Source organism: Mirounga leonina, unplaced genomic scaffold (genome assembly GCF_011800145.1).
Source record: "Mirounga leonina isolate KUSES-001 unplaced genomic scaffold, KU_Mleo_1.0 Mir_53, whole genome shotgun sequence".
In the NCBI taxonomy this organism is placed as follows: Eukaryota; Metazoa; Chordata; class Mammalia; order Carnivora; family Phocidae; genus Mirounga; species Mirounga leonina.
In genome coordinates, this window is record NW_023270807.1 from 40965798 (window position 1) to 40993517 (window position 27720).

Here is a 27720-nt window from a genome sequence, read left to right on the forward strand (position 1 = left end):
TCTTGATTCCTACAATAGAAACATGGTTGGGTTTCTACATTCCTCAAAGAGAAAAACAAAATAAGTTATTTGTAAACATCTTCACCTAGAAAACTTCTGGAGAAAATAAAAACATCTAGCTAGAAGGATATCTGAGGGATGATCTGGTTCAGCACCACACTTAGGGATGAGTGGTTTCTTCCTCCTTTTAAAGAAAGAAGAAGGCAACTAGTTTTTGACTAGTCTGCTCCAAATAGTTAAATATTTTTTCCTTAAAAATAACGCTAGTCCACACACACATAAACATCACTTACAGTCATTACTCTATACATAATGCAGACAACTTGCATAACTACTATAAATGTTGAAAAAACTTACATACCTACTTGATCAAGGAGAGGTAAGTAGAGTGTGCATAGATTTATGGTAATCACATCACATCCACACAAGTGATATTCTCCACCACTCCCGATCCCTATCCCTACCATTGGAGAGAAGGAATCTCTTTTACAGTCCTAAGTCAAGAAAATATATTGAGTCATAATGATTATTGTGATACAAATTATATTACTATAAAAATATACTCCTAGTTTATTTTTAATAAAGTAAAAGAACAACAAAAATTATTTAGTATTCATTTCTTATCTAGAGAAGTGATTGAAGTTTGAGCCTCCTATGTTAAGAAAAATGAGCAAATTAGAAAGTTAGCAAAGTCTGCATATTTCTCTTCTCTCACACATAGCACTCTGCTCCTTACCTCCATAGTTCCTCATTTGGGCCTGACTTCTTAAAACGTTCTTTTCTCTCTTTGAACTCAGGAATCATCAGGCAAAGCCAGTAACATCAGAATGGCTTAGAGTTGAGAAAACCCACCCTTCTGGAAGCAGAGTGACAGAGGAGCCATATGGTGGTCTGGAGAATATGGCATTTCCATTCACAATCCAAGCAACAGGAAAAGCAAGGTGAGAGCATGAGAGTTGGGCATCTTAAGATAGTGGCAAAAGAAGAGTTTCGGGAAAAGCAGGGTGGGTGATTCTGGCTATCCAGTAGGTTACTTATTAGGTGATATGTCAGGAGCCCGCATTCACATTCAAAGTCAGGGACTCAGGAAGACAAACAAGAATAAGTTAGGGTCCACGGCTAAGGGGGAATGAGGGTACCAAAAAGGGTACTAGAATAGAGCTTTGAACACAAGAATCAAGACAGAAGAAGCTTATCAAGCCTGGGTCAATACTGGGTGACTGATGATCTGAACCACTGAGTGTTGGTCTAAATGATTCATAAAGATCCTGGGAAAGGGTGTGCTGGGCCTTGAGATATGTTTAGAGACACCAGACTTACAGAGGATGAGGAGGTAGAGTATTGGAATTGATTTCTGGACCTTTCTCTCATGTCATGATTTCCTTCAGAATTTCCTGCACTGGTCTCAGGGCTTTCTATACATATGATTAATCCTTTCTGCTTATGTAATCTTAACTATAGGATGGCCTCTTACCAGTTAAGACTGTTCCTTTCCACATCTCCAGAAGGTCCTCACAAGTCAAGGAGAAAGCAAATTGTCAGCAAAATCAATCCAGTGAGCACAGGAAAATACTGAAGCTGTTCCACCTTTGCTTCTGACATGTTTGGTCTCATACAGGATGGCAACCAGAGTAGAAAAGTATACGCAAAGAAAAAATATTTTGCACTGATAAAAGGTAAAAATGCCTGACTAAATGTACTTAGGGCAGAAATAACCATGGCTGACCATTAATCAACTATGTATCACTGTCACTAAAAATAACCTATCACACACATTCCCTCTTTCCTCTTAGCTGTCATTATCCTTGCTCGAGCCTTGTTATTGCTAATTTGGATTCTTAGAGTTCTCTGTTAGACAATCCTATAGCAATTGATTTTTCCCTGCTCCAATCCTAGCTATATGTTAAAGCCCCTGTGATATTTGTCACTCTGTTATTCCATATATTTCAATGGTTACATATTCCTTACCAAATTAAGTTCACTTTTTTAAATCTGACCTAAACATTTTTGCAACATTACTTTCCACCATCCAACCTGTACCCAATAAATCTATAAACTGTTATTATTCCTAGTAATAATATTCCTAATAATAAGTCCAAATACATTTATCTCTTTCTCACATCAGGCCTTAGTCTTTGCTGTTTCCTGCTAAGTATGTCTATCTCCATCTCTACCTGATAAAGTCCTACCCATTCTTCTAGATTCTGCTTAAATGTCTAAAGTATTCCCTCCTCACCTCTTCAGTTTTCCATAGCTGTGTATCTCTCATGCCAACTATACTCATCACACTCTGTGCTGGATTAAGAGTTTTCTGTGTCCATGGCATAGGGCTTGCTCCTCTTAATATTAATAAATATTTGTTGAATTTAAACAAAGCAAGCATGATTCTTATAGACACACACATATGAGCCACTCACAGACAACACTATTTTATAGTAGAGTACTATGCCCAATAAATTCAGACCCATACACTAAGCTTCCATAGAGAAAGTACTGAGATTCTAATCTTACAGAGACATGGTCACCATGCAAAGTGTATTTTCAGTTTTCTAGAGTTTGATTTTGACCACCATCCTCTTGAAAAGACTCATGTCTACAAAATGCTTTCAGAATCTTTATGGAAACCACCATGTAGTCAAATGAGAGAAGAGAAATGAACTAATCAGGAAATTATAAAAATCATATTTTAGCCATTCAGTCATTCTAGTAAAATCTGTGGAAGCTGAACGTAGTAGCCCGGAGCTTTCTTTTCTTTCTTTTTTTTTTTTTTCTTTACCAAATTATGCAGTTAATTCAAAAGGAAATCTCCATGACAAGGTTTGTTTTGTTTCTTTAGTAGTGGTTTCATAAGTGCATGGGTCATGATGGGGTTAAATGTTAAAGCCCTCTTAACTTAGAGGGGCCCTGGGTGACTCAGCTGGTCAAGTGTCTGCTTTGGGCTCAGGTCATGATTCCAGGGTCCTGCTCAGAAGGGAGGCTGCTTTTCTCTCTCCCTCTGTCTGCTGCTCCTAGTGCTTATGTTCTTTCTCTGTCAAATTAATTAATTAATTATTTTTAAAAAGCCCTCTTTTTTGTTGCATTAGTTTGTTTTTTTAGTTGCTTTATTATTAATCCATTTATTTTATATTTTAATTTAAAAAATTTTTTTTACTAACATATAATGTATTATTTGTTTCAGGGGTACAAGTCTGTGATTCATCAGTCTTACACAATACACAGTGCTGGGTACCCCATCCCTCCCACCCCCCACCATTCCAGCAATCCTCAGTTTGTTTCCTGAGGTTAAGAGTCTCTTACGGTTTGTCTCCCTCTCTGGTTTCGTCTTGTTTCATTTTTCCTAAAAACCCCTCCTAACTTAGAAACTCTTGGTATCCAAATAGTGCTAGAGAGAAAAATTATGTATTCCACATGACTCTGAAAGTAAACATGATCAATATCCTGAAACCCAAACTTGACCTTGCTTTCAATTTTAAATGAAATCAGTATAGTCTTCTTTTTTTTATCATTCATAATCCTCTGCCCCAAAAAACAAAACACACAGCCAAACCACTAATTTTGATTCTTCCACAGCAAAATAAGTTTTGTAGTAAAAAGAGAAGAGCTAAGAGAATGAGAAGGTTTGGGTCCTAGCTCTAATTCAACCTCTGGCCATGTAAACTTGGGTGAAACTCTTCACCATTTAAATATCCCACCTCCAGCCTATAAAATGAGGAAATAACCCTGTTGCCTTACCTATTTCATGATGAGGATCGAATAAAATAAATTAAGGGAAAGCATTTTGTAAATTAAGTACTAAAAGCTCTGATGATCCTGATGCCACTTCCCTTTAATCCTCCAATGATCTCCATCCAGCAACTGTGTAGTGGGCTAGCTGTCTTCCTCTCCGCTTCATAGATATCCATCTTGACAGATTCTGTGGTGTTCTAGTTTCCCATACTTGTGAAGGCCTCTGGCTCTTCCTGTCTGCCCAGCTGAGTCTTGTACTTCCTTCAGAGACTTCATTCCCCATGAAACTTCCAACCTACTAGGATCTTTTTTTTTTTTTCCAGAATTCTTTGTACACTTATACCCCTCCACCTCAAATAGAATATTAGTTTATGACTTTGTATACTCTGGTTATTACAATTTCAAGTCTTGGTGCCACTAGAGTATGAATTTCTATGTATAAAGACTGTGTCAGTCACCTCTTTTATGTAACTCTAAGTGCCTAGCTCAGGGCTGGGAACTTCTTAAAAAGAATGAACTGCTTATTTTCCAACTTTTTTTCCCAGAGTTACTGACTAAAGGACACTTCACCCCCTAATTTCTGACATCTAATAAATCATAAAGTCCTCTCTGTTTTATCTTCAAAATAAAGTCTCAAATATACCCACTTTTCCCTTTCTTCCCTCTCATATCCAGATTTCATCTGCAGCCCTTCAAAACTTTATTACTGCACCCTTGCTTCAGCGATGGCTTTCAACTAATACACAGAGCCAGAAAAATACACTTTTAGAAACCAATTATGCCTGCTTTCTGCTTAGAACCCTTAAGTGGCTTTTTATTACCCTTCAAATAAACTCCTACTGCCCAAAAGTGGTTTCCAAGACCATATATGTTCTGGCCCCCACCAACCTCTCCAACCTCACTGTGGGCCACTCTCCCCATCTCCCTGTATCCCACACACATGGCCTCCCTTAAACTTCTCTCAGAGGCCACGGTCGTTTGTTTTAAGGCCTTTGCACAGGTTCTTTCCCTCTACCCAAAGTGTTCATCACTGGCATTTTGCATAATCAGTTCATTCTCTCCATGTATGAAAGCACCATGCTTGCTTTTTTTCTAATTCCTTCCCTTTAGAGAGGACTGTTTAAGCAATTCCATCTTATACCCTATTTATTTCTTTCATCTTACTTATCCTGATGGGTAATTATTAGTCATTTTCTGATTTACTTCTGTATTATTTCTCTTGTTACTAGATTGTAAGGTGTATCAAGGTAGTAGGAACCATGTATGTTTTTTTTTTTCCCCCATCATTATGCATTCACAGTACCTAGTACTGTGACAGCACACAGAAAGCACTCAAAAATATTTGTCAAATGAAAATTTAACAAGTGAGATTTGAGTATTTAATATAAGCCAGGTGCTAGAAATACAAAGCAAAATAATTGCAAGTGGGCGCCTGGGTGGCTCAGTTGTTAAGCATCTGCCTTCAGCTCAGGTCATGATCCCGGGGTCCTGGGATCGAGCCCCACATCGGGCTCCCTGCTCCACGGGAAGCCTGCTTCTCCCTCTCCCACTCCCCCTGCTTGTGTTCCCTCTCTCGCTGTATCTCTGTCAAATAAATAAAATCTTTAAAAATAAAAAAAAATAATAATTGCAAGCTTGTACCCCTAACTCCATGTTCAGTGATGTCATCATGTTAGTAGTTTAAATTTGGCCATGGTGAGAGTATTAACACAAGAGAAATCAGCAAATACTGAAAATCAAGGCTTCTCGGGCACCTGGGTGGCTCAGTTGGTTAAGCGACTGCCTTCGGCTCAGGTCATGATCCTGGAGTCCCTGGATCGAGTCCCGCATTGGGCTCCCTGCTCGGCAGGGAGTCTGCTTCTCCCTCCGACCCTCCCCCCTCTCATGTGCTCTCTCTCATTCTCTCTCTCTCAAATAAATAAATAAAATCTTTAAAAAAAAAAAAAATCAAGGCTTCTCTCCATGCTACCCCTGCCCCTGCATGACAGCCAGTTTATGAGCACATTACTTCAGAGAGGAAAACGCATAATTATAAATACATGTGCAAGATGTCATGGGAGTTTTCAACAAAGAGTGCTGAGAAGACTGAATATACATGTACAAAAGGTGAAGTTGGACCCTTACTTTACATCATATGCAAAAAGTAAAATGGATCAAAGACCTAAATGTAAGAGCTAAAATTATAAAACTCTTAGAAGAAAACTTAAGAGAAAGTCTTCATGCCATTAGACTTGTTAATTTCTTGGCTATAACACCAAAAGCAAAGGCAACAAAAGAAAAAAAAATAGATAAACTGGACTACATCAAAATTTAAAACTTTCACGTATTGAAAGTAAAAAGGCAATCTACAGAATGGGAGAAAATATTTGCAAATCATGTATCTGATAAGGTATCCAGAATATATAAAAACCCTACAACCCAAAAGCAAGAAAACAAATAACCCAATTAAAATAGAGGGAAAAGACTTGAACATAATTTTTTTATTTGTTTATTTATTTTATTATGTTCAGTTAGCCAACATAGTACATCATTAGTTTTTGATGTAGTGTTCAACAATTCATCAGTTGTGTATAACACCCAGTGCTCATCACAACACATGCCCTCCTTAATACCTATCACCCATCTACCCCATCCTGCCACCCACCTCCCTTTCCAAACCCTCAGTTTGTTTCCCAGAGTCTCTCATGGTTCATCTGTCCCTCTGATTTCTTCCCATTCAGTTTTCCCTCCCTTCCCCTATGGTCCTCCATGCTATTCCTTACTTTGCACATATGAGTGAAACCATATGATAATTGTCTTTCTCTGCTTGACTTATTTCACTTAGCATAATTCCCTCCAGTTTCATCCATGTCGGTGGATGGATTCATCCTTTCTGATGGCTGAGTAATCTTCCATTGTGTATATGGACCACACCTTCTTTGTCCATTCATCTGTTGAAGGGCATTTTGGCTCCTTCCACAGTTTGGATATTGTGGACATTGCTGCTTATGAACATTGGGGGTCAGGTGCCCCTTCTTTTCACTATGTCTATATCTTTGGGGTAAATACCCAAGAGTGCAATTGCTGGGTGGAACCTCTATACTGTTTTTCAGAGTGGCTGTACCAGCTTGCATTCCCACCAACAGTGTAAGAGGGTTTCCCTTTCTCCACATCCTCATCAACATTTGTTGTTCCTTGCCTTGTTAATTTTAGTCATTCTAACTGGTGTAAGGTGATATCTCATTGTGGTTTTGATTTGAATTTCCCTGACGGCTATTGATGTTGAACATTTTTTCATGTGTCTGTTAGTTGATTGTATGTCTTCTTTTTTTTTTTAATTTTATTATGTTACGTTAGTCACCATACAATACATCATTAGTTTTTGATGTAGTGATCCATGATCCATTGTTTTCGTATAACACCTAGTGCTCCATGAAGTACGTGCCCTCCTTAATACCCATCACCGGGCTAACCCCCTCCCCCATCCCCTCTAAAACCCTGTTTGTTTCTAGAGTCCATAGTCTGTCATGGTTCATCTCTCCCTCCAATCCCCCCCCCCATTTTTCCCTTCCTTCTCCTAATGTCCTCCATGCTATTCCTTATGTTCCACAAATAAGTGAAACCATATGATAATTGACTTTCTCTGCTTGACTTATTTCACTTAGCATAATCTCCTCCAGTCCCATCCATATTGATGTAAAAGTTGGGTATTCATCCTTTCGATTGACTGAGTAATATTCCATTGTATATATGGACCACATCTTCTTTATCCATTCATCTGTTGAAGGGCATTTAGGCTCTTTCCACAGTATGGCTATTGCGGACACTGCTGCTATGAACATTGGGGTGCATATGGCCCTTCTTTTCACTACATCTGTGTCTTTGGGGTAAATACCCAGGAGTGCAAATGCTGGGTCATCAGGTAGCTCTATTTTTAAATTTTTGAGGAACCGCCACACTGTTTTCCAAAGTGGCTGTACCAACTTGCATTCCCACCAACAGTGTAAGAGGGTTCCCCTTTCTCCACAACCTCTCCAACATTTCTTCTTTCTTTCCCTGTCCATTTTGGCCATTCTAACTGGTGTAAGGTGGTATCTCAATGTGGTTTTGATTTGAATTTCCCTGATGGCTAATGATGATGAACACTTTTTCATGTGTCTGTTAGTCATTTGTATGTCTTCTTCAGAGAAGTGTCTTTTCATATCTTCTGCCCACTTCTTGACTTGATTATTTGTTTTTTGGGTGTTGAGTTTGAGAAGTTCTTTATGAATTTGGATATCAGCCCTTTATCTATAGTGTCATTTGCAAATATCTTCTCCCATTCTGTGGGTTGCCTCTTTGTTTTGTTGACTGTTTCCTTTGCTGTGCAGAAGCTTTTTATCTTGATGAAGTCCCAAAAGTTCATTTCTGCTTTTGTTTCACTAGCTTTTGGAGATGTATCTTGAAAGAAGTTGCTGTGGCCGATGTCAAAGAGGTTACTGCCTATGTTTTCCTCTAGGATTTTGATGGATTCCTGTCTCACATTGAGGTCTTTCATCCATTTTGAGTTTATCTTTGTGAATGGTGTTAGAGAATGGTCGAGTTTCATTCTTCTGCATGTGGCTGTCCAATTTTCCCAGCACCATTTATTGAAGAGACTGTCTTTTTTCCATTGCATGTTTTTTCCTGCTTTGTCAAAGATTATTTGACCATAGAGTTGAGGGTCCATATCTGGGTTCTCTATTCTGTTCCATTGGTCTATATGTCTGTATTTGGGCCAGTACCATGCTATCTTGGTGATCACAGCTTTGTAATATAGCTTGAAATCGGGCAACGTGATGCCCCCAGCTTTGTTTTTCTTTTTCAACATTTCCTTGGTGATTTGGGGTCTTTTCTGATTCCATACAAATTTTAGGATTGTTTGTTCCAGCACTTTGAAAAATGTCATTGGAATTTTGATCGGGATGGTGTTGAAGGTATAGATTGCTCTGGATAGCATAGACATTTTAACAGTGTTTATTCTTCCGATCCATGAGCATGGAATATTTTTCCATCTTTTTGTGTCTTCTTCAATTTCTTTCATGAGTGTTCTGTAGTTTCTAGAGTATAGATCCTTTACCTCTTTGGTTAGGTTTATTCCAAGGTATCCTATGGTTTTTGGTGCTATTGTAAATGGAATCGTTTCTCTAATTTCTCTTTCTACAGTTGCGTTCTTAGTGTATAAGAAAGCAACTGATTTCTGTGCATTGATTTTGTATCCTGCCACATTACTGAATTGCTGGATGAGTTCTGGTAATTTAGGGGTGGAGTCTTTTGGGTTTTCCATATAAAGTATCATGTCATCTGCAAAAAGAGAGAGTTTGACTTCTTCTTTGCCAATTTGAATAAATTTTATTTCTTTTTGTTGTCTGATTGCTGTTGCTAGGACTTCTAGTACTATGTTGAACAATAGTGCTGAGATTGGGCATCCTTGACGTGTTCCTGATCTTAAGGGAAAGGCTCTCAGCTTTTCCCCATTGAGGATGATATTTGCTGTGGGTTTTTCATAGATGGATTTTATGAACTTGAGGAATGTTCCCTCTATCCCTATACTCTGAAGAGTTTTAATCAGGAAAGGATGTTGTATTTTGTCAAATGCTTTTTCTGCATCAATTGAGAGGACCATATGGTTCTTCTCCCTCCTCTTATTAATGTGTTCTATCACATTGATTGATTTGCATCCCAGGGATAAATTCCACCTGGTCGTGGTAGATGATCCTTTTAATGTATTGTTGGATCCTATTAGCTAGGATTTTGTTGAGGATTTTGGAATCCATATTCATCAGGGATATCGGTCTGAAATTCTCCTTTTTGATGTTGTCTTTGCCTGGTTTGAGGATTAAGGTAATGCTGGCCTCATAGAATGAGTTTGGAAGTTTTCCTTCTGTTTCTATTTTTTGAAACAGCTTCAGTAGAATAGGTATTATTTCTTCTTTGAATGTTTGGTAGAATTCCTCAGGGAATCCATCAGGCCCTGGACTCTTGTTTTCTGGGAGGATTTTGGTCAATGCTTCAATCTTGTTACTGGTTATTGGCCTATTCAGGTTGTCAATTTCTTCCTGTTTCAGACTTGGCAGCTTATAGGTTTCCAGAAAGGCCCCATTTCATCCAGATTGCTTAGTTTATTGGCATATAGTTGTTGATAATAATTTCTGATAATTGTTTCTATTTCCTTGGTGTTAGTCATGATCTCAGATAATTTTATGAATCTGGGTCCTTTCTCTTTTCTTTTGGATAAGCCTGGCCAGTGGTTTATCAATCTTATTAATTCTTTCAAAGAACCAACTTCTAGTTTCATTGATCTGATCTACTGTGTTTCTGGTTTCTAATTCATTGATTTCTGCTCTAATTTTAATTATTTCTCTTCTAATGCATGGCTTAGGCATCGTTTGTTGCTTTTTCTCTAGTTCTTTAAGGTGTAGAGTTAGTTGGTGAATTCAGGATTTTTCTATTTTTTTGAGTGAGGCTTGGATGGCTATGTATTTCCCCCTTAGGACCATCTTTGCAGTATCCCATAGGTTTGGACCGATGTGTTTTCCTTCTCATTAATTTCCATGAATTGTTTAAGTTCTTCTTTGATTTCCTGGTTGACCCAAACACTCTTGAGCAGAGTGGCCTTTAGCTTCCAAGTGTTTGAATTTCTGCCAAATTTTTTTCTTGTGATTGAGTTCCAGTTTTAAAGCATTGTGGTCTGAGAATATGCAGGGATTAATCTCAATCTTTTGGTATCAGTTGAGACCTGATTTGTGACCCAGTATGTGGTCTATTCTGGAGAAAGTTCCATGTGTGCTTGAGAAAAATGAGTATTCTGTTGTTTTAGGGTGGAATGTTCTGTAAATATCTATGAGGTCCATCTGGTCCAATGTATCATTCAAAGCTCTTGTTTCCTTGTTGATTTTCTGCTTAGATGATCTGTCCATTGCTGAGAGTGGAGTATTGAGGTCTCCTACAATTAATGTATTGTTATCAATATGACGCTTTATTTTGGTTAACAGTTGACTTATGTAGTTGACTGCTCCCATGTTGGGGGCGTAGATATTTACAATTGTTAAATCTTCTTGTTGGATAGACCCTTTAAGAATGATATAATGTCCTTCTGTGTCTCTAACTACAGTCTTTAGCTTAAAATCTAATTTGTCTGATATAAGAATTGCTACCCCAGCTTTCTTTTGAGGTCCGCTGGCATGGAAGATGGATCTCCATCCCTTCACTTTCAGTCTGGATGTATCTTTAGGTTCAAAATGAGTCTCTTGTAGACAGCATATGGATGGATCCTGTCTTTTTATCCAATCTGCAACCCTGTGCCGTTTTATGGGAGCATTTAGGCCATTCATATTGAGAGTGATTATTGAAAGATATGAATTAATTGTCATCATGTTGCCTGTGAAGCTGTTGTTTTTATGGATTGTTCCTGTAAATTTCTGTTGTAGATCACTCTTGGGGTCTTTCTCCTTTTATAGAACCCCCCTTAATATTTCTTGCAGGGCCAGCTTAGTGGTCACATATTCTTCCAGTTTCTGCCAGTCGTGGAAGCTCTGCATCTCTCCATCCATTCTAAATGAAAGCCTTGCTAGATAAAGTATTCTTGGTTGCATGTTCTTCTCATTTAGTACCCTGAATATGTCTTGCCAGGCCTTTCTGGCTTACCAGGTCTCTGTGGATAGGTCTGACGTTATTCTGATGTTCCTCCCTCTGTACATAAGGAATCTCTTCCCCCTAACTGCCCTTAAGATGGTTTCCTTGGTTCTAAGATTTGCAAGTTTTACTATTACATGCCGGGGTGTTGCCCTGTTTTCTTTCATCTTAGGAGTGGTCCTCTCTGCCTCTAGGACTCGAATGTTTGTTTCATTCCCCAGATTAGGGAAGTTCTCAGCTAGAATTTGCTCAAATACATCTTCTAGCCCTCTCTCTCTCTCCACTCCCTCCAGGATTCCAATTATTCTGACATTGGAACGCCTCATGGTGTCACTTATTTCTCTGATTCTATTTTCATGGATTCTGAATTGTTTTTCCCTGGCCTCCTCTTTTCCCTTTTTATCTATTATATTGTCTTCCAGGTCGCTTATTTGCTCTTCTGCCTCAGTTACCCTAGCTGTTAGATTATCTAGATTGGATTGGATCTCAATTATAGCATTTTTAAGTTCTGCCAATTTACCTTTCATTTCTACCCTTAGAGACTCTATGTTGCCCTTAATTAATTTCTCCATTCTAGCATTGTCTTCACAATTGCTAGCCTGAATTCCATCTCTGACATCTTGGTTATATCTGCATCCATTTGTAAATTTGCAGCATAAGTCATAATCTCTGAGTCTTTTCTATTTTGGGGTCCCTCCTCCTAGTCATTCTGTTGATGGGTGTTTGAGGGAATGTATAGAGTCCAAATTATTGACCAGAACCTAAGCAAGATGCACCTGTTTTCTTGGGACCTTAGGGTTGCTGGCCTCTTGTTTTCCCAGCCTGTCTTCTGCGGGAGGGGCCTGCCGCACTGTTACTCAGGCAACCCTGTTTGGGCGGAGTTGCCCTGTCCCCCTGTAGTGGGGAATGGGCTCAGCGGGAATCAGTCTTTGAGGCTTTTGTTCTCTGGTGGCTTTCCCTAGCGGCTTTCCGCCTCTCTTCCACAAGTCAGAGCAGAGGAGACCGTTTCCAACCCTCTGCCTCAGAGCAGAGAGATCGCAGTCTGTTCTTCAGTGAGCTCTCCAGGCTACACTGTCTCCATTTCTGTCTCTGCTGCTATAAACTGCAGCATCCTGGGTGTGCACCCCTCTGCAGCGCCTCCAGTCCAGCCTCCAGGTCGGGGCTCATCTCTGCCCTTTGTGCTTCTAAACCCCACCAGCCGCTCCCAGTTCATGCATGCGACCCTGCCGCTCCAGGTTTCCCTCCCGGGGGCTGCCCTAAAGTCCTTTCCCTGCTGCTACTGGTCTGAGAGTCTGTGCCCCGTCCACAGCGCGCAAGGCTGTCACTCACTGGCGGTGTAGGATCCCCACAGCCAGGCACCCTCCCGCTGCCGTTTATCCTCTGATATCTGCCTGCAGAATCACGGCTCCCTGCTTCATACCTCAAAACCAAGTGCCTGCGATATTCTGTTTGTAGAGATCAGATCTTCTTACATCTCAGGCTGGTTTCGTGGGTGCTCAGAGTGGTCTGGTAGATATCCAGCTCAATTCCAGGGACCAGTTGAAATAGTGTCCCCTACTCCTCCACCATCTTTCTGCCCTCTGAACATAATTTCTCCAAAGAAATTATGCAAATAGCCAAAAAAGTACATGAAAAGATGCTCAACATTACTAATCATAGGGAAATGTAAATCAGTCCAACTTACAATGAGATACCACCCCACACAAATTAGAATGGCTATTATTTAAAAAAAATAGAAAATAACAATTTTGGCAAGGATCTGGAAAAATTGGAATTTTGTGCATTTCTGGTGGGATGTAAAGTGGTACAGCCACTATGGAAAGCAGTATAAAAATTAAAAATGGACTTATCAGGTGATTTGGTGATTCCATTTCTGGGTATATTTTCAAAAGAATTGAAAACAGGAACTTGAACAGATATTTGTACAACATTCATAGCATCATTATTCACGATAACCAAAAGGTAAAAGCAACCCATTGTCCATCAGTACATGAATGCTTAAACAAAACATGGCCTATACATACAACAGAGTATGATTCATCTTTAAAAAGAAAGAAAATTCTAACACATGCTATAACATGGTAAATCTTGAGGTTATTATGCTAAGTGAAATAAACCAATTACAAAAGGACAAATATTCTATGACTGCACTTTATATGTGGTACTTAGAGTAACCAAATCCATAGAGACAGAAAGTAGAGTGGTGGTTGCGGAGGGCTAAGAGGAGAGAAGGGGAGTTACTGTTTAAATGGGTATGGAGGGGTGCCTGGGTGGCTCAGTCATTAGGCATCTGCCTTCGCCTCGGGTCATGATTCCAGGGTCCTGGGATCGAGCCCTGCGTCGGGCTCCCTGCTCCACCGGAAGCCTGCTTCTCCCTCTCCCACTCCCCCAGCTTGTGTTCCCTCTCTTGCTGTGTCTCTCTCTGTCAAATAAATAAAATCTTTAAAAAATAAAATAAAATAAATGGGTATGGAGTTTCTGTTTAGGAAGATGGGAAAAGGCTGGGAGTAGGTGATGGTGATGGTTGCACAATGTTGTGAGTGTGCTTAAAGCCATGCAACTATACATTTAAAATGGGCAAAACAGCAAATTTTGTGTTACGTCTATTTTATCACAATAAAAAATAGTTACAAAAAATGTTATGGAAGTATAACAGATCAAATAGCTGGATTAGGAGAGATTCTGGTGCAGGAACTAGGACTTCACACAAGAGGTCACTTCTAAACAGAAAGAAGGGAAAGGTATTTCTGGAGAAAGGGAGAGTATGTAAAAAGGAAAGGAATATGAGAATGTAGCGTATATTCAAGGGATGGCAGTTTGGTGAAGTCTGGTCACGGAGAGGAGCCTGAGCAGCAGCCATCAAAAGATCGCAACAGCTCTGAACCAAAGAAATGTTGTTACATTTCTACTTACTTGAAACTTGACAGCTTACATATGTTGTATTTGGTATTCACCAGACTATATAATTAGCCAGCATATCCACTTTCCCATCTTACTAGATTTCAGACAGTTTCCTCTATTTAACAGTAAACTTGAAGATGAGAATTTTGCCCAGGAACTGGAGAATTATATTTTACAGATGGTAGGCAAAAGAGATTTTCAAGGGGCACCTGGGTAGCTCAGTCAGTTAAGTGTCCAACTATTGATTTCAGCTCAGATCATCATCTCAGGGTTGTGAGATCAAGCCCTGGGTCAGGCTCCATGCTAGGGTATGGAGACTGCTTAAGATTCTCTCTCTCCCTCTCCCCTACCTCTCCCCCTCCCTCTCTCTCCTTCCCTGTCTAAAAAAAGAGAGAGAGAAATTTTTAATATCCAAAAGTCAGAGTGAAAAAAAGTGATACCAGTGCATTCCAGAGCCAATACACCCAAGCTTAAGCTTGGGAGATGTCTTAATTCTCTGTTTAAGATACTTTCAAGAATTATCAAAAATTTTATTACACTTTTTTCTCAGTAATCTAAAAAAAGTAATTGTTTTAAGCCTAAGGTTAATGTTTTATCTTGCATGATTAGTTGTACGAGTCTATTATAAAGTAGCCAAATAAATCTCACCTGTTATTGCCACTTTGACCAGAAAGAGTTGATCACAGTGAAGAGAAGTAAAAATCATAATATTCTGTCAATATGATTCAGCATGGATTATGTCAATATCATTAAAATGTGAAACTGTTTCCAACACCAAAAGCAATTGGATAACTAGACCTAGGAAAAACTGCTTCATTTCATCTAAATGGATTAGAATGGTTCACACATCTCTCAGAGACCTGTCCTAAGGTCCAAAGTTTCTTCCAAGAGAGTCACATGTACTAGAGGATCTAAATGAGGGAAGAAATGAATGAGCAGAGGAGTAAGTTTTAAACAAACAAACAAAAAGTTTGAGACAGGAGAGCCTCTTTTATCTGTTTCATTGCATTAAATATGGGTTAAATATCTTCTGAGAAGGTAATTTGCAGGCATTCAAGTGAAAAACTAAAGGCATTTCTTCTGAACAAAAGAGTTGTCAATTTTGATCATTTTTCTTCCTTTCATACATCATCTCACTCTACCCTGTTTTGTTCTTCTTTCTGTACTGTCATTATAATCTGCATAAGAACCTCATTTAGTTAAACATCCTCCACCCAGTGCCTTAGGAGAATGGAGGTTGCTTCTGTCTTTTGGGTTTGGTTTTTCCCGTAAGTATGTTGTAAAAACTATATTCTTCCTTCATATCAAAACGCAGGCAGTTTCTTTCTAATTTTAGTTTCCTTCTCTGAACAGCAACCTGCAATCAAATTTTTGGCAGATAAATATATTACAGGGCTTTTCATTTTATGAGTGCTGCTGTTGAACTTGGGCATATAATATGGGAAGTTAAAGAACATTTTTCATGCCAATCTTTCATCTCCTCCTCCTCTTTGTTCCCATCCCACTGTAACTCCACTTCTATTATTGCCTATACCAATTCCAATGTGGTTAGTATTATATTATCTGCTCCATGAAGGTAAGATTAAATTTAATTTACTCTTTCATTCAGCAAGTATTTATTGAGTGGCAGCTGTGGGCCAAGCACTAGACTATTGATTAGGGATATAAAGAGAAATGAAAGAGTCCCTCTCCTCAAGGAGCCCATTTTTTCCTCTATTCTATCACATGCACTGTATATATGTTTGTTCAGTTAAATCAGTAGATAATGCTTGAGCTTGAAGATGGCTAAAGAGCTTTGGCCTAATTAAATAATAAAATGTTTCTATAATGTTCTCACCATACAGCATCACATGCTTATTTCTTCTGGAAGGTCTTCAATATTGAATATTAAAGAAACTGTAGCCACAGAGATGCAGAGAAAAGGAAGGGAAAAGGTCTATCCAGGTAGTACAGCAGGTGAAGAAAGAGACCAGAGGGAAGTGGAAAGCAAGAATTGACCATGTTCTTTTGCATCTATGTCTGTAGTAAAGGGCAGCCTTGTCGACCTTGGATGGTTCTAATTCATACAGGGTTTTTCTACTTTTAAAACTTGACCAAACTCAGAATTCAAAGAATCTAAACTTGAGCCATAATTCCACTTTTCACAAAGTTGGGGCAAGTCATCAACTAAAATCCTTCTTTCATGTTTACATATGGTGACTTATAATCAGGCATACCACAGACACAGGTATATAGACAGACAAGAGGAAAGAGACTAAGTAGTAAGACCACTATGGCCAATTAAAATCACACAAATAATCTTTGGGTAAGGAGATTTAGAATCTCTTAAAAACTCTCAGAGTTTAATTGTCTTCTTGGTTGTACTACAGATTAAACCAAGTTCATTTTTTAAGAGTTTCTATTTAAGAAGTCCTTTATAGAAAATAATAATTTTCAACATTTATCCAACAGTTACTGAGTATTATTCTGTGCTGGGCCCTATGTTGGGTGTTGCAGACACAAAGATAAATATGACACTCCCTCAAGGAGCTCCCAGTCCAGTGAAGGAACAAATAAGTGTGCTGCTGGGGACCAGGTTTCTAATACTCCTTCAATTCTCAATTTCTCTAGTCACCTATGTCTTCCTTTTAACTAAAGAAGAGTATTTGCTAACCTGATTGCTTAACTTTTTGACACCTTTAGAGACACAAAATTGTAAAAATAGGGAGAAAGAAGAAACAGGAAAGGTAGCAGGGAATGAAGGGATAAAGGAGTTAACTCAGACTGCTTAAGGAAAAAGAATGAAGTAGGGAGAAAAAGAAAAGTCACATGGAACTAAAGCTGACGAGAGCATTTTGAAAGCTAGTATTTGAGCAGCTCTGGAATATGAGTTTATAATGTGAAGTGTAAGAAAATAGAAGAATGGAGAAAATTCTGAGAAGAGTTGCTCTGAAGTAGAGTCCCCTTTGTTGTTTGGTTGAGAGAGAAAAGTAAAGTTAGAATATATTATGAAATCATTTTTGGCTTGTCCAGCCATGCTTCTTTGTGTGTGATTCTTTACAGAGACTGAGCCACGTGAGGCCCCAAGATTTAGTGTGCATTTGGAATATACATCTATAACTGAAGTGTGTAAAGGAGCATAAACATTGAGGTTCACAGTTTGGAAATGCCAACATTATTTAGCTAAGCTGAGCTTTTCTCAGGCTGAAGTCTCCTAATAGGGGATTTATTTCAATGCAGCATTATCGTATACTATCAGTGAAGGCTCCAGGAAGCAGGTGATGCATGAATAGTTGAACTATATTAGATAGATTAGATAGATGATGATGATAGATAGATGGTATATAGATAGATGATAGATAGATGATGATGATAGATAGATGGTAGATAGATAGATAGATATATTTTTTCAAAAACAAGGCAGCGCTCACCATAGCACATACTGTGAATTGTGCAAGATTGTTGAATCCCAGATCTGTACCTCTGAAACAAATAATACAATATATGTTAAAAAAAAGAAGAAGAAGAAGATAGAAGGGGAGGAATGAAGGGGGGAAATCGGAGGGGGAGACAAACCATGAGAGACGATGGACTCTGAAAAACAAACTAAGGGTTCTAGAGGGGAGGGGGGTCGGAGGATGGGTTAGCCTAGTGATGAGTATTGGAGAGGGCATGTTCTGTATGGAGCACTGGGTGTTATACACAAACAATGAATCATGGAACACATCAAAAACTAATGATGTAATGTATGGTGATTAACATAACAATATTTTTTTTTTTTTAAAAAGGCAGCTATTCAACAGCAAAAAGATGGAAAAAGGATGGGAAGGAAAGAGCAAGCAGAAATTCAGCAGCTTAATAAAGTTGGAGGACGTAAGGAAAAACACAGAGTGCATGGGCCTATGAGCTGAGAGTTGTCATCCTCAGCTGTAGCATCAAATACTGCAATCCTGATGACATTCGTTCAACCTCTCCCAAGAGAAAATGCTCACAATTTGATTTTCTGTGTTGATGATGAATGGGTGGCTTTTACACAATGACATAAAAAAAAAATTACCATGTTTTAACAGGATTGCTGGCTTTTCTTTCTCCTTTAGAGAAGTTAGTGGAACAATTTGTATGGCCCATTACAGTATTATGATACATTATTATGGGAGTATTCTAGACCAAAGCAGATCAACATGAGATAGCATGGCATGTACAAGAATTTTCAATTTGTTCCTTGGAGCTGTAACATGAATAAACATGTATGGAGCATTTAATATGGGCCAGGCACCAGGCTGAGCCCTTGTTTCATTTAATAATCCTAATAACAAATCTAAAGCAGGTACTATTATAATCCCTGTTTCATGAATTTAGAGGGATTAAATAACTCACCCAAGATCATACAACTAGCAAACAACAGAATCAGGATTCATATAAGCAATTAAATTCCACAGCCCATGTTATAACCATTTGACTATAGTGTCCTTCATGAATGCTGTACAGGGTAGTCTGAGCTTTATCCTCTAGGTCTGTGCATTTCTAACTAGGGCATGTGTTCAGGGGTGCATGAAGCCAGAAGATATATTTGGCCATTTGCCTAGGAAATCAATTGTACTCAAATATCTGGGAGGGAAAGTTCTACTCAAGTGAGAAAAATTAAAGGGTAATAATTTAAAACATCTTAAAGGAAAAATAAAGACACGCTGTGCGTTAATATGTAAATTTTACGAGTAATAAAGGTAAATTATGAGATTTTGGAAAATATCTCATGCTTGTTGGTCATTTTGGCCTGTGCTCCCTTTCCTCCAGGCTTACTGACCTTCACTCTTTTTTAGGACTTTCTTTCTTTTTTTAATTTTATTTTACTTTATTATGTTACGTTATTCACCATACAGTACATCATTAGTTTTTGATGTAGTGTTCCATGATTCATTGTTTGCATATAACACCCAGTGCTCCATGTAGTACGTGCCCTCCTTAATACCCATCACCGGGTTAACCCATCCCCCCACCCCCTTCCCCTCTAAAACCCTCAGTTTGTTTCTCAGAGTCCATAGTCTCTTGTGGTTCGTCTCCCCCTCCGATTCCCCCCCTTCATTTTTCCCTTCCTTCTCCTAAAGTCCTTCATACTATTCCTTATGTTCCACAAGTAAGTGAAACCATATGATAATTGACTTTCTTTGCTTGACTTATTTCACTTAGCATAATCTCCTCCAGTCCCATCTATGTTAATGTAAAACTTGGGTATTCATCCTTTCTGATGGCTGAGTAATATTCCATTGTATAATGGACCACATCTTCTTTATCGATTCATCTGTTGAAGGGCATCTCGGCTCTTTCCAGTTTGGCTATTGTGGACATTGCTGCTATGAACATTGGGCTGCATATGGCCCTTCTTTTCACTACATCTCTGTCTTTGGGGTAAATACCCAGGAGTGCAAATTCTGGGTCATCAGGTAGCTCTATTTTTAATTTCTGAGGCACCTCCACACTGTTTTCCAAAGTGGCTGTACCAACTTGCATTCCCACCAACAGTGTAAGAGGGTTCCCCTTTCTCCACAACCTCTCCAACACTTCTTGTTTCTTGCCTTGTCAATTTTTGCCATTCTAACTGGTGTAAGGTGGTATCTCAATGTGGTTTTGATTTGGATTTTCCTAATGGCTAATGATGATGAACATTTTTTCATGTGTCTGTTAGTCATTTGTATGTCCTCATTGGAGAAGTGTCTTTTCATATCTTCTGCCCACTTCTTGACTTGATTATTTGTTTTTTGGGTGTTGAGTTTGAGAAGTTCTTTATAGATCTTGGATACCAACCCTTTATTTGTAGTGTTACTTGCAAATATTTTCTTCCATTCTGTGGGTTGCCTCTTTGTTTTGTTGACAGTTTCCTTTGCTGTGCAGAAGCTTTTTATCTTGACAAAGTCCCGAAAGTTCATTTTTGCTTTTGTTTCACTAGCCTTTGGAGATGTATATTGAAAGAAGTTGCTGTGGCCGATGTCAAAGAGGTTACTGCCTATGTTCTTCTCTAGAATTTTGATGGATTCCTGTCTCACATTGAGGTCTTTCATCCATTTTGAGTTTATCTTTGTGTATGGTGTTAGAGAATGGTCGAGTTTCATTCTTCTGTATATAGCTGTCCAATTTTCCCAGCACCGTTTATTGAAGAGACTTTTTTCCATTGCACATTTTTTCCTGCTTTATTGAAGGTTATTTGACCATAAATTTGGGGGTCCATATCTGGGCTCTCTATTCTATTCCATTGGTCTATATGTCTGTTTTTGTGCCAGCACCATACTGTCTTGGTGATCACTGCTTTGTAATAGAGCTTGAAATCAGGCAACATGATGCCCCTAGCTTTGTTTTTTGTTTTTTGTTTTTTTTCCAACACTTCCTCAGTGATTCAGGATCTTTCCTGATTCCATACAAATTTTAGGATTGTTTGTTCCAGCACTTTGAAAAATGTCATTGGAATTTTGATCAGGATGGTGTTGAAGGTATAGATTGCTCTGGGTAGCATAGACATTTTAACAGTGTTTATTGAGTGTTTTGTAGTTCCTAGAGTATAGATCCTTTACCTCTTTGGTTAGGTTTATTCCAAGGTATCCTATGGTTTTTGGTGCTATTGTAAATGGAGTTGTTTCTCTAATTTGTCTTTCTACAGTTGCATTGTTAGTGTATAAGAAAGCAACTGATTTCTGTGCATTGATTTTGTATCCTGCCACATTACGGAATTGCTGGATGAGCTCTAGTAATTTGGGGGTGGAGTCTTTTGGATTTTCCACAGAAAGTATCATGTCATCTGAGAAGAGAGAGAGTTTGACTTCTTCTTTGCCAATTTGAATAAATTTTATTTCTTTTTGTTGTCTGATTGCTGTTGCTAGGACTTCTAGTACTATGTTGAACAATAGTGGTGAGAGTGGGCACTCTTGACACGTTCCTGATCTTAAGGGAAAGGCTCTCAGCTTTTCCCCATTGAGGATGATATTCGCTGTGAGTTTTTCATAGATGGATTTTATGAAATTGAGGAATGTTCCCTCTATCCCTATCCTCTGAAGAGTTTTAATCAGGAAAGGATGTTGTATTTTGTCAAATGCTTTTTCTTCATCAGTTGAGAGGACCATATGGTTCTTCTCTCTCCTCTTATTAATGTGTTCTATCACATTGGTTGATTTGCAAATGTTGAACCACCCTGCATCCCAGGAATAAATCCCACTTGGTCGTGGTAGATGATCCTTTTAATGTATTGTTGGATCCTATTAGCTAGGATTTTGGAATCCATATTCATCAGGGATATCAGTTTGAAATTCTCCTTTTTGATGGGGTCTTTGCCTGGTTTGGGGATTAAGGTAAAGCTGGCCTCATAGAATGTGTTTGGAAGCTTTCCTTCTGTTCCTATTTTTTGAAATAGCTTCGGGAGAATAGGTATTATTTCTTCTTTGAATGTTTGGTAGAATTCCCCCGGGAATCCATCAGGCCCTGGACTCTTGTTTTTGGGGAGGTTTTTGATCAGTGCTTTAATCTCGTTACTGGTTATTAGCTTTTTTAGGACTTTCATAGGGATATTTGTGAAATATTGCTGCAGGCATGAGAGCTGTGGAGAGTTTCAATAGCACTGCATAGTAAGTTTATATTTTGGAAACTTTTTTACAGGTGAGGGAGGAATACAAGGAGAAAATCAGACTTCACTGGTAGAATGGGGGTGTGGACTATAGGACACTGAGCTCACTTTTAGACAGTGAACTTGAGGGGCCCAGGGAACCTCCAAGTGTGTGTGTCTGATGAGGACAATATGGATCTGGAACTCAAGAGAGAGATTATTCACAAAGACCTTGTATCACCTTCTTATATTATCAGCATTCAAGATGGGGGTCCCCACCTAGTGCCTAAAACAGTGTTTGGTACAGAGTAGGCACTTAAAAATCATTTGTTGAATGAAGGAAGTAGAAATAAAGGAGCATATACTAATAATGTATTTGATAAGACATTTTGTTGATAATAAACTACAAAAAATTATTTAGAACTAAAGAAACTTTTGTACCTATATTCGTGCATGTTAAATTCATAAATATAAGGTTCATATGGCATAATATTAATCCTTGTAAGAGAACTACTTTCAAGAACACAAAGTTTTTATGTAGTCCTACAGTATTTTTTTCTTAAAGTTTGGCTTTAGCCAAAATATGGAAGCAGCCCAAGTGTCCGTCCACCAATAGATGAATGGAAAAAAATGTGGTATGTATACACAGTGGAATATTACTCAGAAATTGAATGAAATTTTGTCATTTGCAACAATATAGATGGATCTAGAAAGTATAATGCTAAGTAAAACAAGTCAGTCAAAGATAAATACCATATGATTTCACTCATATGTGGAATTTAAGAAACAAAACAAAGACAAGACAAACCAAAAAAAAAAAAAAAACAGACTCTTAACTATAAAGAACAAGTTGATGATTACAAAGGGGATGTGGGATGAAATAGGTGAAGGGGTTTAAGAATACACTTATCTTGATGAGCAGTGAGTAACATAGAATTTTGGAATCACTGTATTGTACACCTGAAACTAATGTAACACTGTTTTTTAACTATACTGGATTTTTTTAGAAGTTTGGCTTTAAAAACACCAATTATTTGATATTTCTAAAATGTAAAGATGTTACTAAAGGTAAATGTTCATAAAGACCTTTTAAATAAACCCTTCTGTCAGAAAATAGGAATTGTCTCATTAACAAATCTCTGAGAAGTTCTTGGCTGCTACTGCCATGTGCTCTGCCAAAGTTCTTTCTTTCTAAAACAGCAATTGGATATATATACGCAATTTTTATATGTAGAATATACATATGATACATATGTGTATATATGTGTGTGTGAATATATGTATATATTTGGATGTATATGTTATAAATATGTGTATCACAGAGTACTTGTATCACAGAACATCATTTCCTGTTTCCAATCTGACCTGTGCAGTACAGCAAATCATTTGAATGTTTATTTTGCCTCAAAATTTTCTCTCAGTGCTTTCATTACTTTTCTGTTTTTTTAACTGTATGGCCCAATTTCCCAAGATGTTTATTTACTTCTGAGTTTCCTAGTTACAGCTTTATAGATTGCTAGGAGTTCTGTGGCCTTTTGTTACTATGAGATTGAGTTCTGACTTTATGACTCATTTTCTGGAAGTCAATTTTCTAACCCAGAGTCCATTTAATTTCACTGGCCATGATAATTTTGAAATAAAGTCATCCTATATATCCATAGATAATACTTTAGGGACAATTACCAGCTCAGGTTTTACATTAAATTCCATTTTAATCTTCACATTGGGCTTTATAATATTTGCTTCCTTTAAATGCATTTTTAGTGGGAAAATAAAATTTTATTTTTTAATAGTAAACTTATCATAAAAGGATGCAGGTATATGTGTAACTGAACACTGCTACTTGTTAAGTCTTATAGGTTTTAGTCTGCCTTTCCTTCTATAAGTCATTGAGAACCTACCTATGTTTGGAGAACTGGAAATAGCCTACCGTGATTCTCTTCTGACGAAACCAATTAGAGATGTGCACTACGATAGTGTTCTGTGACTGCCTTCTCTTGACCTTGTTGTCCCATTCCTAATACTTTCATTATGCTTCCTGAAGCCCTCAGTCCCTGGCCCTGCCACTGAACTCGCTCCAACTTCTTGCCTTAATTGAAACCTCACTCTACTCTGCGACACTCACTGCTTCTCTCTAGGTCTCCCCAAATGGAGAATGTGGCTGTCTACACCCTTGGTGTCTCAGAATGAGGAAGCAGAGTTCAGGTCCTCTGCATCTGGTAGTGTTTCAAACCAATTGTGTAAAATCTCCCTCTCCTTAGAGGTCCAAGTTCTCCAGCCATATCATATTCCACCCTCCCTTGTACTCAGAGTACCCGTGGATTCCATGGACAACCCCCTCATATTTACTAAACACTGCAGCACCTGACATGGTCTTCCTTTTCATGCCATTTTCACCATCATTCTGGGTGACATCCTGTCCATGCATTATCCAAGTTTCATAATTTCCGAACCTTCTTATCTTCAGTTACCTTTTCCTCCACTTTATTTCAGTCATCCTCTGTTATGATAAACCTGTATTGTGGCATCACTGCTTCACCTCTGAAAACCTAGATTCAACTATCTCATTTTTTTATCACAACTTCTTACCCTTTCCTTCTAGCTCCTTCACTTCATAATTCTTCAATACATATTCTTCAATACAACAAACACCTGATGGCTCTACTTTTACCTATGGGCACCTTTCTGTCTTCACTTCCTTCTCTATCCATCTAAGAATCCATAGTTTATTATATCAACATTTTCTTGCCAACATTCTCAATAACATTAACCTGCTGTTCTTCCAGTTGCTCTGAACCAGCGAAACCCCAGTCCTGGACTAAATCCACATGTCTACCCTATCTATATTTAAGGCTGAAGAACACAGCTGAAGAAAATCATAAAAACACATCCATTAATGCCAATGCAAATTAATGGTCTTCATCCCCAACAAGATCCACAGTGCTGCCTGGCAATCCTTCCATGTTATTTCAGTCAATTCTCTATCCCATTCTCCATACTGGATTACAAATCTCTGCTCTCCTAGAAACACCTATACTACCACATCACCCCCCACTCTTAGCACATGACCTTGTCTCCTGCTTCACAGAGAAAACAAAAGCCATTATTCAAGAAGTTTTTGAGCTTCCTGCCCCAAACACATACATTTATACGTATTTGTCCCTGTCCTTTCTATCTTCTCTCCTGCCTTAGTAAATGAAGTATCCATTCTCCTGTTTAAGTCTGACGTGTCTACCTAAATATAGGATCCCATTTTTCTCACACCTTCAGGAACTTGCTTTATCCATTATTCCTTTTCTCCTCTATTTTAATCTTCCCTTTTATTGTTTCTTTCCCATCAGCATTCAATATATTCAGGCCTTTCAATTTTTTTTTTCATTGACCTCACATTCTTCTACAATTTAATGCAATACCACAGGGTTCTTTGCCTTTCTCTATTCCATATTTGTACAGAGAACTCTGATTTCTAACTATAGTAGCAGTATACCTAATAATTTGCTCTCTAATAATATATACAAATTGTTTTAGATTACTAAAATCTCATCACCAAAAAGAAAATTAACATGTGAAGTTCAATATTTCTTTGCAAATGTTTTTGTCTTTAAAATATAATTATAAGTGGATAGTCAGAGTACTAGGTTCAGAGTTACTCAAATCAATGATATATGTATGGTTACCTTATCACTTTGACAAAAAGGCTAATTTATTTCTACTTGTATTTAGTTTTATGGTTTATTTTCTTCATTAAAAAAAAAACTTATTTTAATCTTTGTATATGCACAAACTTTCACATGGTTCAAATTAAAAGGTAAGCTCAAAGAAGTCTCATTCCTATCCTATCCATTCCATCCCAGTCTCACCTACCCCTGATGGGTAATGATTTTCATTAAGTCCTGGTACATCCATCTTGCACTTCTTTTTTGTAAAAATTATGTATCTTTATTCTTTTTTCACCCATATTTCTTCACAAATGCTACATTATTGTATACATTTCTTGCACTTGTTTTTTTCACTTAACAATATATCCTGGTTAAGGTCTGTAATATTATTTTATGTTATATTTACTATGTGTATTATTTATATTTACTGTATTTCTCTATGTGATATTTAATCACTTTTTGCTATTTCTTTGGTATTTAGAAGGATTTTTCTTTTCTCCTAGTGGTTATAGCTTCTCCAATGTATTTTTGTAAAGAATAGTCAGCTTTTCCCTGAGGCTTCTACTGTTTGGTTTGTCAACTCTAAATGATATATTTTGACTGCCCATATATCTGTACAGCAATGAGTTTATTTTACTCTCTACCTTCTCTCCCTGCTCTCCTATTATTTTTGTGAGAGGTTGGTTTATTTCTATTTTGTCAGAACATGTAATGCTTACATAATCTTCCTCTACCCTTTATTTATACTCCTACACTAAAATATATTCAATATATAACATCAATCCTTGTGCCTGGGTTTCTTCAATCTTCTTTCGGTTAGATAAAGCTCACCTTCTAGTTATATTTTTGAATACAGTACTCCTTAAGTTCTCACATTTTCAAACTGTTCTTACATAGCTGTGGCACTTGACCACAACTTGTGACAACTTGTCTAGATATAAAGTCTTCAACTCACATGTTTTGCTCTTGCTTTTTAAACATTTTTGCGCCAAAGTTGTCTTGCTTTGTATTTTGCTTTCACAAACTCTGATTTCAACTTGATTTTGTTTCCTTGTAGTTTATTTGATCCTTTTGCCTAAAGGCCCAGAGATTTTTGTCTCTATCATTAAAGTCTGAGTTTTACCAGGATATTTCTCTGAGTTCACCATGTGGGAAGTTTTTTAAATTATAACTTTAAATAACATCCTTATTCCATCACTTTGCCTGTCTTATTCAAGGACTCCAATTATATGTATGTGAGATCATCTTTGCCTATCTTTTATAGCTATCACTTTCTCTGATTGTTTTTCTATTTTATTTTTATACTCTTAACTATTTAAATACATTTCCCCCTGTGTTATATTTTCCACTGATTCTAGTCTATCCTGGTCAGCTTTTAGTTAAGTCTTCATTCCTGAGATGATTTTTTTCTTCTGTCTCTTTCTGGAGTGTGCTTCTCACATTCCTTTCCCCATCCCCTTCTGAATTTCTGATTAGGATGGGTTTCGTAATATATGTGAATGCTTATTTAATGGTATTTAATTCAGTTTTCCTACTTTTTATGGTCTTTTTTTTAGAATTTTCATTAACATAAAAATTTTGATTCTTATTATCCATTTTCTTTTTATAATGTTCTTTATGGCTATTGTCAGCTATTTTCTATTTATTTTAAATGTCTTATACTTTATTAGATTAGCAAAAAGAAATAAATCTACCAAGACAGGTATGAGGCCATTTATTGACTTACTAGTTTTTCTAGTTCAAGAGCACCCTCTTCTGTTGGTATAATGAATTGTAATTTCTTTAATAAAAGGCACATTTTATGAAGAAAATTGGTTTGTCTTTTTAGTAAGTAATTCTTTGTTTACTTGTATCTTCATTTTCCACTGTTTTTTCCCTTATTTTATTCACCAGCAAGTGCTTTTAATTCCCCACAAGTGGGACCCTATCCAGATTTCCATCTTAGGTTTCCTGTACCTTTGAGCCAACTTCTTTTTGACTTTCAGGAGTTAGGTGTTTTGATATACAAGGTCATATTTTTTTAAAAAAATTTTTATTCCACTACCACTAGACTAACATTGCCTTCTCTCTTTCATGAAGTCTCCACCTGACTCTATTTTGGTGTGTGCTCCAAATTTGCCTTTGCTTTTATCTATCTATCTATCTATCTATCTATCTATCTATCTATCTATCTATCTATCATCTATCTATCATCTATCTATCTATCTATCTATCTATCTATCTATCTATCTATCTATC

The 27720-nt window shown here is 37.6% G+C and overlaps 1 long non-coding RNA gene across 2 annotated transcripts in view; it reads left to right on the forward strand.

The window, feature by feature from the left end:
* LOC118000848 overlaps positions 1–27720 on the forward strand; it is a 290116-nt gene that overhangs the window by 204893 nt on the left and 57503 nt on the right. Inside the window, exons 3-4 of one of the 2 annotated variants that reach the window (XR_004676580.1) lie at positions 798–941; positions 1462–2293. This is a non-coding gene — a long non-coding RNA (uncharacterized LOC118000848). Of the gene's footprint in view, positions 1–797; positions 942–1461; positions 2294–27720 lie in introns of those variants that run through there. The other variant, XR_004676581.1, reaches the window with a different exon arrangement.